Source organism: Anoplopoma fimbria, chromosome 12, assembly GCF_027596085.1.
Source record: "Anoplopoma fimbria isolate UVic2021 breed Golden Eagle Sablefish chromosome 12, Afim_UVic_2022, whole genome shotgun sequence".
NCBI lineage: Eukaryota > Metazoa > Chordata > Actinopteri > Perciformes > Anoplopomatidae > Anoplopoma > Anoplopoma fimbria.
In genome coordinates this window covers 2,906,780-2,921,673 of record NC_072460.1, presented here as the reverse complement: position 1 = coordinate 2,921,673, position 14,894 = coordinate 2,906,780, and positions in this window count along the sequence as shown.

The window sequence follows — 14,894 nt, the reverse complement described above, 5'->3', positions numbered from 1 at the left end:
AATTGAAAAAAAAAGCCAGACTAGAAAGACATGATACATTTTAAATGATTCACAAAGAATGACATATTTCAAGAAATACTTAAGTTGAAATGTTTCAACATTTAGGGGAATGCAATTATTCGCTTTCTTGCTGAGAGTTAGATGAGAAGATACCATTTGTATGTAAGGTTGCTTTTTTGTGCTGTCAATCAATTTCTTGCCAAGAAGATCAGTACGACTTTTACAGAACAGTTACAGAAAAAAGGACTTCATCAGATTACCAATACATTTAGTAAAAATGGGGATTATAAGCAGTTTTTTAAATATATTTTAAAATAAAGAAAGATAAACTACTGTGCACATGTGCAGACATTCAACACTTTATGACACAAGTATCACACAGTTAGTGATGAAATGCTTTAACTGTCTAGAAATGTCACCATTGTTTGTAAGTAAAGCAGGAAACAGGAACAGAATTACAGTATATGGCAAGTTTACACAAAGCAGGACAGTTTGCCAATATTTTCAGTTTATCAAGATTATTATTTTACCGAGAGGCATACCAGCATGATAAAACTGGTTGTAGGAAATGAGCTAACCGCTTCAAATTCCTGATCTGGCAAATGAAATACTAGACAAACCGGGAATTTGCCTGACTTGTAGTGCTCTGTAATGTTCCATTTTCTGCTTTACATACAAAATAATTGCAGAATTTCTGCTTTTTCACTTTCTCTTGTCTTCATTTTCAAATTTGTTAATCCAAAAGTAATGCAAAGTAATCGAGTTACATTTTTAATATTATGATACTTAAGTCTATATTCTTTAACAGTTAATAAGTGATTGTATCCAAACACATTTCAGAAAAAAAAGTAACCCCTCCCAACGCTGGATATAAGATATAAGAGTAAAATATATAACATGTTTTTATATGTGAATTAGAGAGGTAGACTAGCTGGACAAAAGTCTTACAGCTAAAATAAGCTCATTTTGTAGCTTATGTCTGTAGCTTCATATCTACTGTACAAACATGGTTAAAAAGTAGCTCACTGATTAACTATGTTCTCTTTTTGGTTATAAATTTGCGTTCATGTGAAATTATTCAATGTTTCCTTCAGAGCATTACTGTTCACGTATGCAGCATTAGAACTTTGGTTCCTATAATTTCCCAGGAATCCACTGGTTCCTGACTCAACAAGGAAGAGACGACTTCTCTAACATTACTGACAGGGTGTCAAATGTTGATGAGACATTACAAAATAATCATATTTAAAGCTGAGTAAACTGGGCTGGTGTTCTGTCACTTGTTCCTGTATTCTTTCCGAGAAATACATCAAAAATGGATGTAAAGACAATAAGGGGAAATCATTTAGTTTAGAGGTTTTAAATGTCTCACCACATAGTTGCGAAATTATTTCATCGGTGGGAGGAAAACAAAAAAGTGGTTTCGAGGTGGTGTGCCGTATATCTTATGTTCTAACGCTTATAATCCCTTATATCTTTGGTTTTATGTTAATAAGAGAATCATGTAGAGGATGAGCCATTCATTTGAAACATACAAATACCCCATTCATTTGTTTACTTGAGCATACTTCTTATGTAGGTATTAGATCGTTATTTTAAATCATATGTAGCCTAATTTACCCAATGTGCTCTTTGAATGCAAGCTGAATACTCGATTCTGATTGGCTGAAGGGTGTCCATTAATCCCTGATAATGGACACCTTGACAGGCATCCTTAAGGTGTTCTTGAAAGGTTTCTCAACATCTCCAGTGCCTGTTTAGGCATGAACATATTCAATATACTTTTTTTTGGAAAAGTGCTCTGCCAATTTAATTTATTCAGGATCATTTTGGTAATTCTGTATTTCTGTTGTTGCCAATAAATCCTACGACAACATCACAACAAAAATGTAATCGATCCTACAAACAGGTATCTGTGTATCTAGACTGATGTATTTTATTCTTCTTAGCCATAGAGCTCTGTTGTCCTTCAAAAACAATTAAAGATCATCAATGAGCCACACTGTTGCACTGGATGACTTGCACATTACCATGACTTTGGGTATTGTAGTTTATTATTTGGCCTTTTTTTTTTAATTTTTTTTATTTTGTATTTTCCACAGAGAGGGTTGGAATGCATAGACAGACAGACTTAGGACTGTATGATTTTGGTCATTTCATAGAATTTGCTAACAATAAGAAAAATATCGAGCCTTATTCTTTAAAGGTCCCCTGTGTGGTGTTTGACCTCTAAGTGACATGGAGCTGTTTTCCTATGAGTGGGCATGAGTTTTGTTTATCTTCTGTACCAGGACGTTCATGCATGCACGTGCGTGCCCACACAGGTGATGTGATACACAGACCTACAGTACCAATGGTTTCACGTTATTCTACTGATCAATAGGGGGCAGTAAAGCGTCGAGATTTGCTGCAATGTGCCCGCAAAGCAAGGAAAGAAGATGATTGCAGGCTAGTAATGCTGGGAAGTTGCTGTTGCAAATGTGTTAAAGGGTTGGAAATGCATTGAACACGTTTGTTAGACCTCAAATAAACATGTGTTATGTGAGTAACACTGATTGTAAACATAACTTTTGTTTGTTTACAAGAACATTCCACAGAACCCCTTTAATTGATCTCTGCAAGGAAACTGAGCCAGAGAACAGCATCCATAAAGATGATGGAGATTCATCCATGAGGTAGCTCTAAGCAGGATCCACTGTAGCTGACTTGTCCCTGGCCGCCTCAGATACCAGATCGAGGTTGTCGGCAGGTTGAACCTGTTGGTTGGCTCAAACATGATAGCCTGATTAGAGTGAACAGCCAGGTTAAGGTACAGTAAGTTTGAATGTTACATTTGTTTTCCACCTAAGGAACATTAGTCTGTGATAAGAAAATCTGTTAATTTACTTGAAGAAGAGACATGGTTGAATGCTGCGTTATCACAGGTGATAGATGGTAGTGGTTTTATTAAACTGTGTGGTTTGCAGCAACTTGATGTCACACATAACTCCTTTTTCAATGATTTGCTTTAGAATAAGGTTAATGTTTGGTAAAACAACACTAGCGAAGGAAACTGTTATTTATTATTTTATGGTTTGTTTTCACCAAGTCAAATTTTGGACACAAAAAATAAAACCTAATTTTAACAAAGAGAGGATGACTTTGCACTTTTTGCTCATTATGGTGAGCAACATGGAGGTTTAATTAATTATAAGAGATCATTTTATAACTCCTGTTTCCAGCCAAGCACACAAACACCCCCCCAAAAAAAAAAATCAGGAGAGCATTTATATAGTTATACACTATAATTATATGCAGGCAATACTGATTTATGATCAATTAGTATTGCCTTAATCGGATCAATACTATGCATTTACTGAATGCTAAAGACTAACTGTCACAAAGCTGCCTCCAGGTCCGTGACCCCCTGAGAATCAGCTGTTTCTTATTCACAGTAAATTGACTCCTCATTTACTTCTGTAGTTTCATCATTCAACTTTATCAGGTTCAGAGTGGAAAATAAAAATAACACAAGATGACAGGACTTTTCCGTAGCATCGGACTTAGTGAATCAACTCTCTGCAGCAGGAAGAAACCAGCAATTCAAGATGAGGTGGCTTTGTTTACACTGTCACTAAACACCTGTTGTTCCATCAACAAGTTGCGCCGTATCGGTTGTTTTTCACTCCACATTCGAATGAAAAATTACCGGCAGTTGTAGAATTTCTGAGGATTTGCTGATGTGGCTAGTGTGATGAGTGGGAGGTTTGGGTGGAGGGAGATGGTTGCTATTATCTTTTGCATGCAGCAACTGAGTGTTCCCCGAGGGGTCCCAAAGTTTCATCTTACGGCAACTCATCTGAGAGCAAAGAGCAGATGTTGATTATGAAAGTTGGACGTTATTCTTCTTTGAGAATGAAGTCGAACCAGCCAGATAAAAATCTGACAGTTAATAAGACAAAGGGAAAGGAGATGGAGAAGGATCCTCCACCGAAACCCACACAAACAACAGCCTCAAGCCAAACTGTGAGAGAATAATGTGCATCAATTGTCTATTACACTAACTTTATACGCAAAGCTTTATTTAAATGAAAAAATCCAGCTAATTACTATAACAGTTTTATTATGTCTTTGAAGTGTTTCTGCCTCATGGCTTAAGATAGTCGTGCACAAGAGGAATAACAACCAACCCCACGAGCCAACCTACTATATCACCAAAGTACAGCCACACCTTCACCTGAAACATGCAGACATCATACAGTTAGTTTATCAGTGTTGGCACATGACTGTCTTAACTTGATGATTATCGTGGGAATATAGAAACTTTTCAGTCCATAGCCTGTTGTAGACAAAAGGTGCATGGAAGTCCAAAAAATCAATATGCTGCCAAACGCCAGTACCATTTATGACTTTGAGTTAATATTACGTTTTCTATATTTGTATCCCTGCTTTGTCCAGCGATTGACGTCAATTTTTTGTCATTGGACGTTAATGATTAATTACACTCAGGTTTAGGGTGCTTTGTTCTACCCTGTTGTATCCCAATCAGTGTACCGGTACTATAACAAGATCAGGAGGTGAGATGTACAGTAAGCACCTTGTTTTTCTCCATCTCCCTGTGGCTGCAGGCACCTGGTTGCTATGATGGGATTCCCACTGATGCAATATCAGCCAGGCTCAGCTCATCTCTCTGGGTACATGAGCATAGTTTAATTTTGGTCGGATGTGTTTTCGCTCACGATGTACCAGTTATGAAAAGAAGGCGAGGAGCTGGTTTCTTAAACCGCTTTTTGTTTGACAGTGAGTCACCTGGACGGCCGTATTTAATGCACAGCCTTCTTTAAACTCCCTGCAGACCAACCCCACCTTTGTGGTCCTGCTTAACACTTCAATTGCACCCCACACCCCCACCCCCATCCCATAAGATCCTGCCTTCATTGTAGTCTACCTGCTGTCGCCCCGGCCCAGAGTGCCTCTGTTAATGCGGATTTGTTAAGAAGGTGGTCATTACATTTCCTATAGGAGAATACAGCCCATATGTAGAGGAACTAACCACAGCAGATGGGTAAACTTGATGGGAAGCAGGTTAATGAAGGCCTGATGACGCCCAGAAGATGACATGTGTTGCCCTTTCTTCTGAGATTACCAAATTTAAACGAATATATACTGTAGGGATTTAAATAATATCTGATAATGTTTTGTTAAGATTTCCTTTGTGGGGGCATTTGGTTCACATCCCTTTCGTTGAAAATATAACACACTTTAAGAAATGATGCTGTTGCTTTTTAATATACGTTTTCCAGACTTTTGAGTCTAGAGTTGCTGCTGGTCGCCTCTTGTCGGTTTCCTCGTACAAACTGGAGTGGACAAAAGGTGTTGTCTTAGTCATGTCTGCTGCTGAAGCCAGTTTTGCATCTTGGTTTGATTCGAACAAAAGAGGTCAGGAAGTGACCTGAGCACGACAGAGCAGCCTTGTCTCCTGCAGCAGCTACTGCATCCGCTCAGTCAATGCAAAGTTATTTGCATAGGAAAATACAAGTGAAGTCTTTGGAAGTGGAGGTCTACCCATCATTGAAGGATTCAGTTTCTAAACTGAATTTCAACATAGATGTACACAGATACTCTTTCTGTACTTTGCTATGAGGAAGAACATTTGTATATTATGTACATTTACAATACTGTTACATACTACTGTGACTTCTACGACTAGTTTGACTTTATCCATTCTTGTGGCTAAAATTTAAACTTTGAGAGTTTGATGAATATGCCCGTGATATACAAGCGTTACTGTTACTGTAAGTAAAAATAACACTATTAAACAATTGGGGAAATCCAGTATTGCTACTGCTTCCCCAAAACATATGGCTCATATGCTCTGCTGCTGGACACACTCTCATAGAGGCTGACTGATTTGCCTCTGATGCAAATATCAACTGAAGATGTGCTGCAGTGACGATGCAGCTCAGACAGCAGAAAAAAGCTGCTTCAGGCAAAGAGAGAGAGATTTGACTTTCAATGTCAGACAGGGATTTTCAGGAACACCTGGTGAAACTTTACTTCTACTGAATGCCTGGTCTCATTAGGCCTACTCCATGGTAATTTAACCATTATTATTATATTATCACCCCAAATCTGAGATAATTATGGTATCTACACTTATTGTATTATTGGCATTGAAATAGTAAAGTTTGGATAATCTTCACTTTTTAGACATCTGACAGCTATCATAATACAGTTGCTACTTAAGTTTATTAAAGTGATAAACTAGTTATCTAGTGCAAAAAATGAGGCCATTTGGTTTAAGAAATAGTTTCACATAAGTGGAAAAATGCCGACAGTGTTGCTGGCAATAAAACCATAGACTATGTAAATCAATCAGTAGTTTTATTCATCTCGTCTCGCCACTCTCTATGGCGATAGAGATATAGCGATTTGTTTGTTGTCATTGGGAAGAGTAGTTATGGATAGGCTACATGGACCGATGTCATTTTGTAAAAACTGTGGTTCCAAATCCGTAACAGTTTTTAAAACCTTTATCTCCAGGAGTCATAAATGAACAAGTTATATCATGCAATTAAGACAGTTACTTCCAGTCTTTGTGCTGACTTCAGCTAACATTTTGTGTGTGCTGGACACACTCAGATGAGAGTAATATCTTCTTACACACCAACAAGGGTATTTCCCTAAAAGTTGGACTGTTCCTTTAAAGTGCGGTGCCTGTCCCAGGACAGGAAGTAAGTTATGACACCTAGCAATACAGGGAAGACTGTCAAGCACTGTGGGTGTCACACACTTTCGGTGTAAATCATACACGGATGACATTAAGGTTATATATTGATATATATATTGAAATATAACGATCACAATTTGAACCTGTTGGGAGAAGTCACATACACACACACGTGTACATACATGTTCCTTTGAAGTGTGTGTGTATGTTGGCGTGGTCTCTGTCTGCGGTCCCCCCCCCACATGAATAGAGGCGAGTCTTGTGCAGTCGACAGCTGTCTCCTTTGAACGCCCAAAGACAAAAGGCCCTTAAATCCAGGGACCTCCCTCTTTCATGTGTTCATCTGATACGGCTCTTCCTCACCTTACTGTCTCTCCATTCAGCTCTGTGGCCCGAGGCTGCAGCTTGTTTCCACGTTCAACCTCTGGAGTCCATGGATTCATTCGTCGCCTCTGAATGTTTCCGAGAGAGAGAGAGGGAGAGAGAGAAAAAAAGCTTTTAGTTAAGAACAAAGTGCAGCTGGGTGCAGTGCTGCAGTACCATCAGAATGCGTCTTAGCTGCTGGTTTGGTGCTGGTTTGATAAAAATTGTTATAACTAAGACCAAAACTTTATGTTATGGTTATATCCACTCTACACAAAATAAACAACTAATAAATATACAGCAAAGGAAGAGATTATGTGTCTTATGTGTGATTAAATGATTATTTCCTGGGCATATATCCCTCTTTTCCTCAGAAAATGTATCATAAATGTTATGTCATTCCTTTTTAGATAGATTATATGAAGAGAAAACACAATGGCGAGTGTTTGATCTGCTGTTTGGCATTATTAGTTCAGCACAGGGATGGAGCCCCAGGATCACTGGGTTCTACAGGCGGCCCAGAGCAGTTTTTATCCTCCTTAAGTGTTAATCTGGCCATGGTTGTGAGATACAAATATGCACTAGGAAAAAGTTAGAATATCTTAATAAATAGTCAAAATGTGTAAATTATAATGCATCAATTGAAAGAGGAGGCTTGTACTGCAGCCATACACGTTTTTTACTGAACTTCCAACCAATAAATCAAGTACAAAATGTTTTTTCGGGTAACCTCGTAAATGTTTTTTAAATTTCAATCGCTGACTCAGAAACATCTTCTCATGAGTTCGTCCTCTGTGAAGAGGAAGCAACTGGCAGCAAATACTTTAAAGAAAAGTTATGATTTTGGCTTGGGTTACAGAGTTCCACTTAAACAAATCTTTTTCTCAAAATGCCTCCCATACACCTTATGCCCTCTGAGGGGAAAAAAAGCCACAGAAGAAAGCTAAAAATAGTATTTCCCAAAGAAGACTGGGGAGTCTTGGTGGTGTGTGTGATAACCCAGGCTGTCGGCCCTCTGTGTGTCCGACTGCCTCCCATTCACTGAGGGTAATTAGAGAATCTGCAGGGCAGGATCTACTTGTCTCTGTGTGTGTGTGTGTGTGTGTGTGTGTACCACCATGCTGTTGCGTGTGTGTGTGTGTGTGTAGCCTGTGTGTAAGGAGGCTGAGGCCCAACACTGTACCAGGCAAAGGTTTCCACCGGCCTGTTCTTGCATAACTCAGTGAGTGATAACAACGGTGAATTCCTCTCAACACACATCACAGCTGCCAACATCTTTCCCTTTGGTTTTTCCTAGTTCGCATCTAAGTGTGGTCGGTCTCGCAACCCTCGCTGAGCTTGAGAGTACAAGTTGAAGATTCCCTTGCAGCCTGCTTTGCCTCCTAGAGATGGAGAGATTGGGTGATCTTCCGGGGCAGAGGTCACGTTCATCAAGAGGTAGGTCAGCTGGGGTTAAAGCTGAGGGAGTTCCCACATCTATTATCTATCGCTATACCCTCCAACCTGAAGGGAAGGAGACTGCAAATAGAGCATTTGAGATCATGAGAGATGCACAGGCAGGGACTTTGTTGTCAAACTCTGCACATATGTTATCCTTAAGATGCTGGTATGAAGTGTAGTTGGAGGTATCGTGAAGAAAAGATAGAGGTAGATGTTCTATCATGTCAGTGCATACATTTAAGCTGTTTTAATGCAGCATTGGCTGTGTTTTGCTCTCTTTGTCTATTAGGATGTTGACTCATAGCCTCTTCAACACTTGCATCTTCCTGAATGATCAGATTAGTCTCGATAAATGCACTGCTTTGCAAAGTAGGCTGGGTTAGGATTAAAACACCAGCATCACACCAGTATACACTCTGATCGGCAAAATTGACCTGCACCCTCAGGCCTCAACACTCCCTCACCCATCACCGCTCACTCAATGAGCAGCTGGTCTCCATGGCTTCTGCTCTCCCATAGACTCTCTCAACGGACCATATCTTACCTTGCTGCTTCTTTTTGATTGGCTGTGAGGTCTAAATGAACCTGCCTAGTGTTTGGAGACTGCAGTGTTGACAGAGCAGCGCCCAACTGTTGTAAAAAACCCTGGCTGAGCTTTGAGAAAACCGGTGAGCCGAATGTGTTAATGTGTAGCTCCTTTTCAGTGACAGGTCTGCATAACAGGGAGACTCAGGTAATATTCTGGCCTGTGGACTTTGATACTCATTTAATTCATACAACAGAAAGAAATCTGCCATTCATTTACTTGCATTCTGACCCCTATGAATTCTGAGCAGATTCAGGGTCTGTCCTGGATGCATGTATTGAGCAGTGTTCACCTCCAATCTTACTTCCACCTTCCCCTTGATATAAATCAAATATATATCTGTGTTTCATGACTGTAGCAAACTGTCCCAATTCAAACTCCAAAAAGGAGTGTATTTCTGCAAATTCTTGATATCTTGTTCATCAAATATAAAAGTTTATAGATAAAAATATCTATAAACATGTTTCAAAAAAATGTTTCATCATCCAACAGTGAGGAACCTGAGCATTGTCGGCATGAGGAACAAAAACTACAAATGTAACCGAAGTCATTAACTTTATCTGCATAGATAAGATATGCAGCACAAGAGCCAGTCATTTAGCAGCAAGTAACACTTTTCTTTTTGAATTACTTATCAGTGCTTCTCTTTACAGATCGATATGACGTTCTGGTTGGACATAGTTACCTTTTAATAATAAACATAATCAGTTAGAATCTTTACTTTTACTGCTTTCTAAGGTGTCTTTTCTGATATTCTCCTCCCTTGAATCACTTTGTCCTCTGAGTGTGTAGGTTGGAGATCTTGTTATCTCTCTGCTTAGGTCAGATGTATATTTTGGCCATGGCCATCAGCATTACCCAGAACACTAAATTATTCTGAGCTATGAATCTAATTTAATTGCAACCTTTTGACATTGCTCAGCAGTAATTTACTGCCAACAGACAGTGATGAGAAACAATGCTTGTATGGGGGTTTTATATGCTGAGGTTGTGCAGAAACATAAAACACTTTTAACAGCAAAAAGTTGTCAAAAGTGTGATATATGAACAGTATGCATAGAGACAAACAATCTGTTTCTTCCTTCAAGATAATTACATGAAGTAAATGATTATGGCAGTAGCAAAGGATCAATAATAAGCAAGTGGATCCAGTAAAATTAAACAAGAAGAAGGAACAACAAGCTACCACTGATAGACAGTGAGCCAGCCTCACCGCTACGCTAGCTAATGCAGTGTGCACATCCTTTGGTAGGGGCATGGGACAGAGGGGAGAGAGAGGAAAGCTGCAGGATGAGGGCTATATTTCCAAATCGGCCTTTTCTTTTTTTTTTATACCTTTTCCAATAAAACTGCCTACCCTGGGGTACCACTTGAATAACAATATGCTGGAAGGTTATTATAGAATTCTTTCCTTATAATGCCAACAATTGCCCAAAAACTGCCTACCGAGCTTTGAGTACTATGATGGACAAACCCTCTCATATTGAACATGGTGGTTTTAATGAAAGATGCTCCTTCGGGCACATTCAACAGAAGTATTTGCCTCTCAATTTGGCCCTGTTTGTGGGAGCACTTGTTTGGGGTTTGATGTGTTCTACTGGTATCTGCTGCATTGCATCACAATTGTTTTATGGTGAAAGGTTGCTGGGAATTTTTTTCTGACTTGGTGATTGTTTTAGCGAATGATGCAGGAAGAGCTGGGGAGAGTTCTGGGAAATGCAGTAATATGGCAATTACACCAAGGTGCTTCTGTTTATTTGACAATGATAAATTGATTTTTAAAATGCTGCACTCACATGTTTAACCAGATTAAATTTGAGTGACTTCCGGTTTTCTTCAGCCATTACTAAATGTCTGACACAGTCTTTGATTTTGTTTTTGTCATGGCCCTCACCCTGACACACAGAGGTGGAGGAGAGGTACAGTACAGCTGAGGAGTGGAGGAGGGTTGTGCTTCTACCTTGGTAACTGGTCCCAGTGGGCCGCTTCCTTGCCGTCCCTTCACCTGAACCCCGCTTCCCCAGAGAGACTCCACATCACAAACACATCTTGCATCATTAGCAGGACCTGCTGTTACCCTGCAGCCAGAACCCCATGATACACTCTGAGGGAGAGATCAACCGTTACCCGACACGCAGTGGATGAACCGTACATGTGCAAAGACGTAGCTTCACCACTAGCAATAACAGAAATAGTAATAATAGCAATTGCAATTTCTTTAATGCTGCAGGTTACACCGATATTTATTTCCTTTGATGTAAATGGTGTTTTTAACACTACCAGCATCACAGAACCAACTACATTTTGTTTTTAAGCAAAAATGTTCAAAGATATTTCCGATCACTTTAAAATAATCTATGTCAGCATCTTTAATCAGCTGTATGGCCCCTAGAAATTCCACATCATTGCAGTCCACAGTTGTCAGTTTCATGTCCCATTATGGAGTTTTCTCTCAAGATGTATCATTGCCACTGTATTTAAATATCATAACTTATCCTAAAAGTAATGTATTAAGCCATTAATTGTTTGTGTGCAGTTTATAAAGCTCACACAGTCTCACATATCCAGGGCATCTGATAGATGTTAAAAGTTATGAAACGAAACGAAATGTCGACCTAAAGCGTCCGTCACTAGTGGCATATTTCTGCTGGTTGTCAGCAGTTTAACCAAAAAGTCCCTTTTTCTATCCAAATGTTTTTTGAGCCCAGGATAAAATAACTCAGAAATTCACAAGAGATTAAAAAAACATTAGAGCAAAGTCATTAAATAAAAGTAATTAAAAAGTATAATATTTTCCTTTTCCACCACCAGGAACCCACAACCTTTTAGGAACTCTGGGATTTACCTGCATTTAAAATGGAGGATCCTAGGGTCTACATTTAGTTTCTCTGCCATAGTTCCTGCCACCCCCAAGTTTCTGCCACTGAGAGACCACTCAGACTACTTGATTGGTCAAACACAAAGCTTGACGTCGTTGCAAAAAACGTCACGATTCTCTCAGACAGTAAAACTGTACTGCCTGTCAGTAGTGTCAATAATGGGATTAGGAGAGACAATTTCTCATAATGATTAATGATATAAAAAAATTGTGTAGCCAACTTCCCGTCAGTTGACAAGAACAATGTGATGACTGTGTGTTCTTGTTACATCATTAGCAAAGAACTATCTGTCATTGTTCTATTGGTCCAGTCATCATGGTTGTTCAAAGGCGGTGCTAATGTAAATAGGATTGCACAAGAGGGACTTTTTGTTCCAGGGACTACTTAGTTCCCTGGAACAAAATTTTAAATGGTAAATAGTCATCACCAACAAAAATGTATGAAAAATAAGTTTGACCAGGAAAATCCAAAGTGAAAGCAGTACCATGTTTTAGTGCCTGGTAACCGTTCCTTATGAATCAACCTTTATCTTACCAACACTATTCAAAACCATTGAAAATGTTTTGCCATAAACATCTAACCTGACTGACCTGGATGAAAACAGGAGTTCTTTGTCAAGCCAATACTATTATTATAATAACTGTAAATTCACACACGGCCACTGACCTGACTGACTTATCAGCTGTGTGTAGAGATACAGAGAATATCTCCCCATCCAAATTTTTTTTAAAAAGGCTCGAGCAATGGGCGCTCACCTTCTGTTAGTGCCATTCATTATGTTTCATGCCTGGACGAATTCAACATACACACAAACTAAAGCGTATGGCTCTACTTCTGAATATCTAATACCTTAGTAAACACATTACACAGCCAGCTAATTACATGAGACCAAACAGAAAGTCTTTTGGAGGGAGCAGGCAGGTGTGTTTGGAGATGTACACGATCGTAGCGCCTCATAATGCCCTCAAAGTGAACACACACAAACCCTTTAAAGCTTCAACAATGCCACATTTTGCCTTGAGGCGGGCGAGGCTGACATGCTATTTAAAGTAGCTGAATGAATGATGACCTTGAGGTCAGCATTTACGCTCATTTCCTAAACAAACTGCAACGTCTCGGCTGTGAATGACTGAAACTGGACCCATCCGGCAGCTCTGCAGCTGTGTTTGACAGGCAACAAGAGTCAAACTTTAGTGTGTGTGAGAGACGGCTTAAGGCAGACATTCAGAGACATTGAACCTAACCAACAAAGACTTTTTGAAGATTTGCCTCAGCCTCATTTGAAATATCATCATGCACTTCTCCAGTGAACTGTATATGTTTAAAATCCTTAACTGTGTTGTACTCCACCATTATGTTTTGCTCTTATTCTCTTGTGAGAAAATAGTGGGCACACTTTTTTTAAACCTCAATGAAACATAGAAAGTCTTAAAGTGACGACTTAGATAGAAACCATCATGCATTGCACATGACCTGATTACTGTCTAATATTGATATTGACATCATACACATAGAATAATGACCATTTGTACTTCCCACATGTTTAACATTCAGTTTAACACACTCCTGCTTGGGATTTTTTTCTTTTTCTTTTGGAGGTGTGGTGGCTAGCACAGTTGTCTCACAGAAAGAGGGGCCTGGGTTCCATTCCCGCTCCAGACGAGCTTGCTGTGTGGAGTTTGCATGTTCTCCTGTGGCAGCGTGGGTTCTGTCCGGGTTCTCCGCCTTCCTCCGGCAGTCAGAAGTCATGCCGCTTAGGTTAATTGAAGACTCTAAACTGCCCGTAGGTTTGGATGTTGCGTGAATGGTTGTCTGTCTATATATGTGTCAGCCCTGCGATAGTCTGGCGACCTGTCCAGGGTGAAACCTGCCTTCGCCAAATGTCAGCTGGGATGGACTCCAACCCCCCTGCAACCCTAAACAGGTTAAGCGGTTAAAGATAATTGATGTATGGATGGATAATACTAAGTGAATTTGAAATATATATTCAAAAGGATGAGAGTGACAAGATTACATAACTAGTGTCTCATCTTATATACATGACGTCATTTTATTGTTTACCCCTTTTAATAGCGTTTTTTTTATGTTATTGAATCCATCTCTTCTGATCCACACGTATTTTTATCAGCTGCTATGATGACAGAGAGAGTGTGACATGCACCACAGGCCCTGTGTGTAGACTCAAAGTGGGGACATTATGGTTAAATGCACTCCTGGCACTCCTGCTCTTTTTGTTCACTATTTTTTCAAATATTCTTGGGATATATTACAGGAAGCAGAAGATGTATTCAAAAATACTGTTTCCATCAGCTTTTGTCTCTTGTGCCAACCTTTCCTCCTCCACACGAAAAAAAACTAACTTTTTGGTATATTTTGGCAATTGCTAGGGTTTCTGGAATTTTCACTGGTTTCATGCCTCTGTGCCAGCGAAAGCCGTGGCTTGAGGTATTATGTTCTCAGGTCGTCTGTTCGTCCATCCATCCATACGTAAAAGTCACAATGACCTCACAAATTTCTTCAAATTCAGCACAAACATCCGGTTGCACTCAAGGATGAAATGATTTGAATTTGACGGTCAAAGATCACTGGGACCTCACAAAACACATTTTAACTCATTAATTCATATGCTTATTTTTTACACAAATGTCCAATGGGTTAACATTATGAAGTGATAGTATTTTGAACAGATAGAGTGGTTGCCAGATGGCATACGTCCGCAAAGTGGTAATTCATTTTATGTCTGTGATCAATGGTTTTAATATTTTTTTTATGTTAACATTGCCATAGATTAAAAACCCCTGCTAGAATCTTAGTGACATCAAAATAATTACCTCATTCATATAGTGAAGTATGGGGACAGTGTGTGGAGGTCTGAGTGTTTGCCTTCAACACCAGCGTCCTGAATCACATCCTGTTT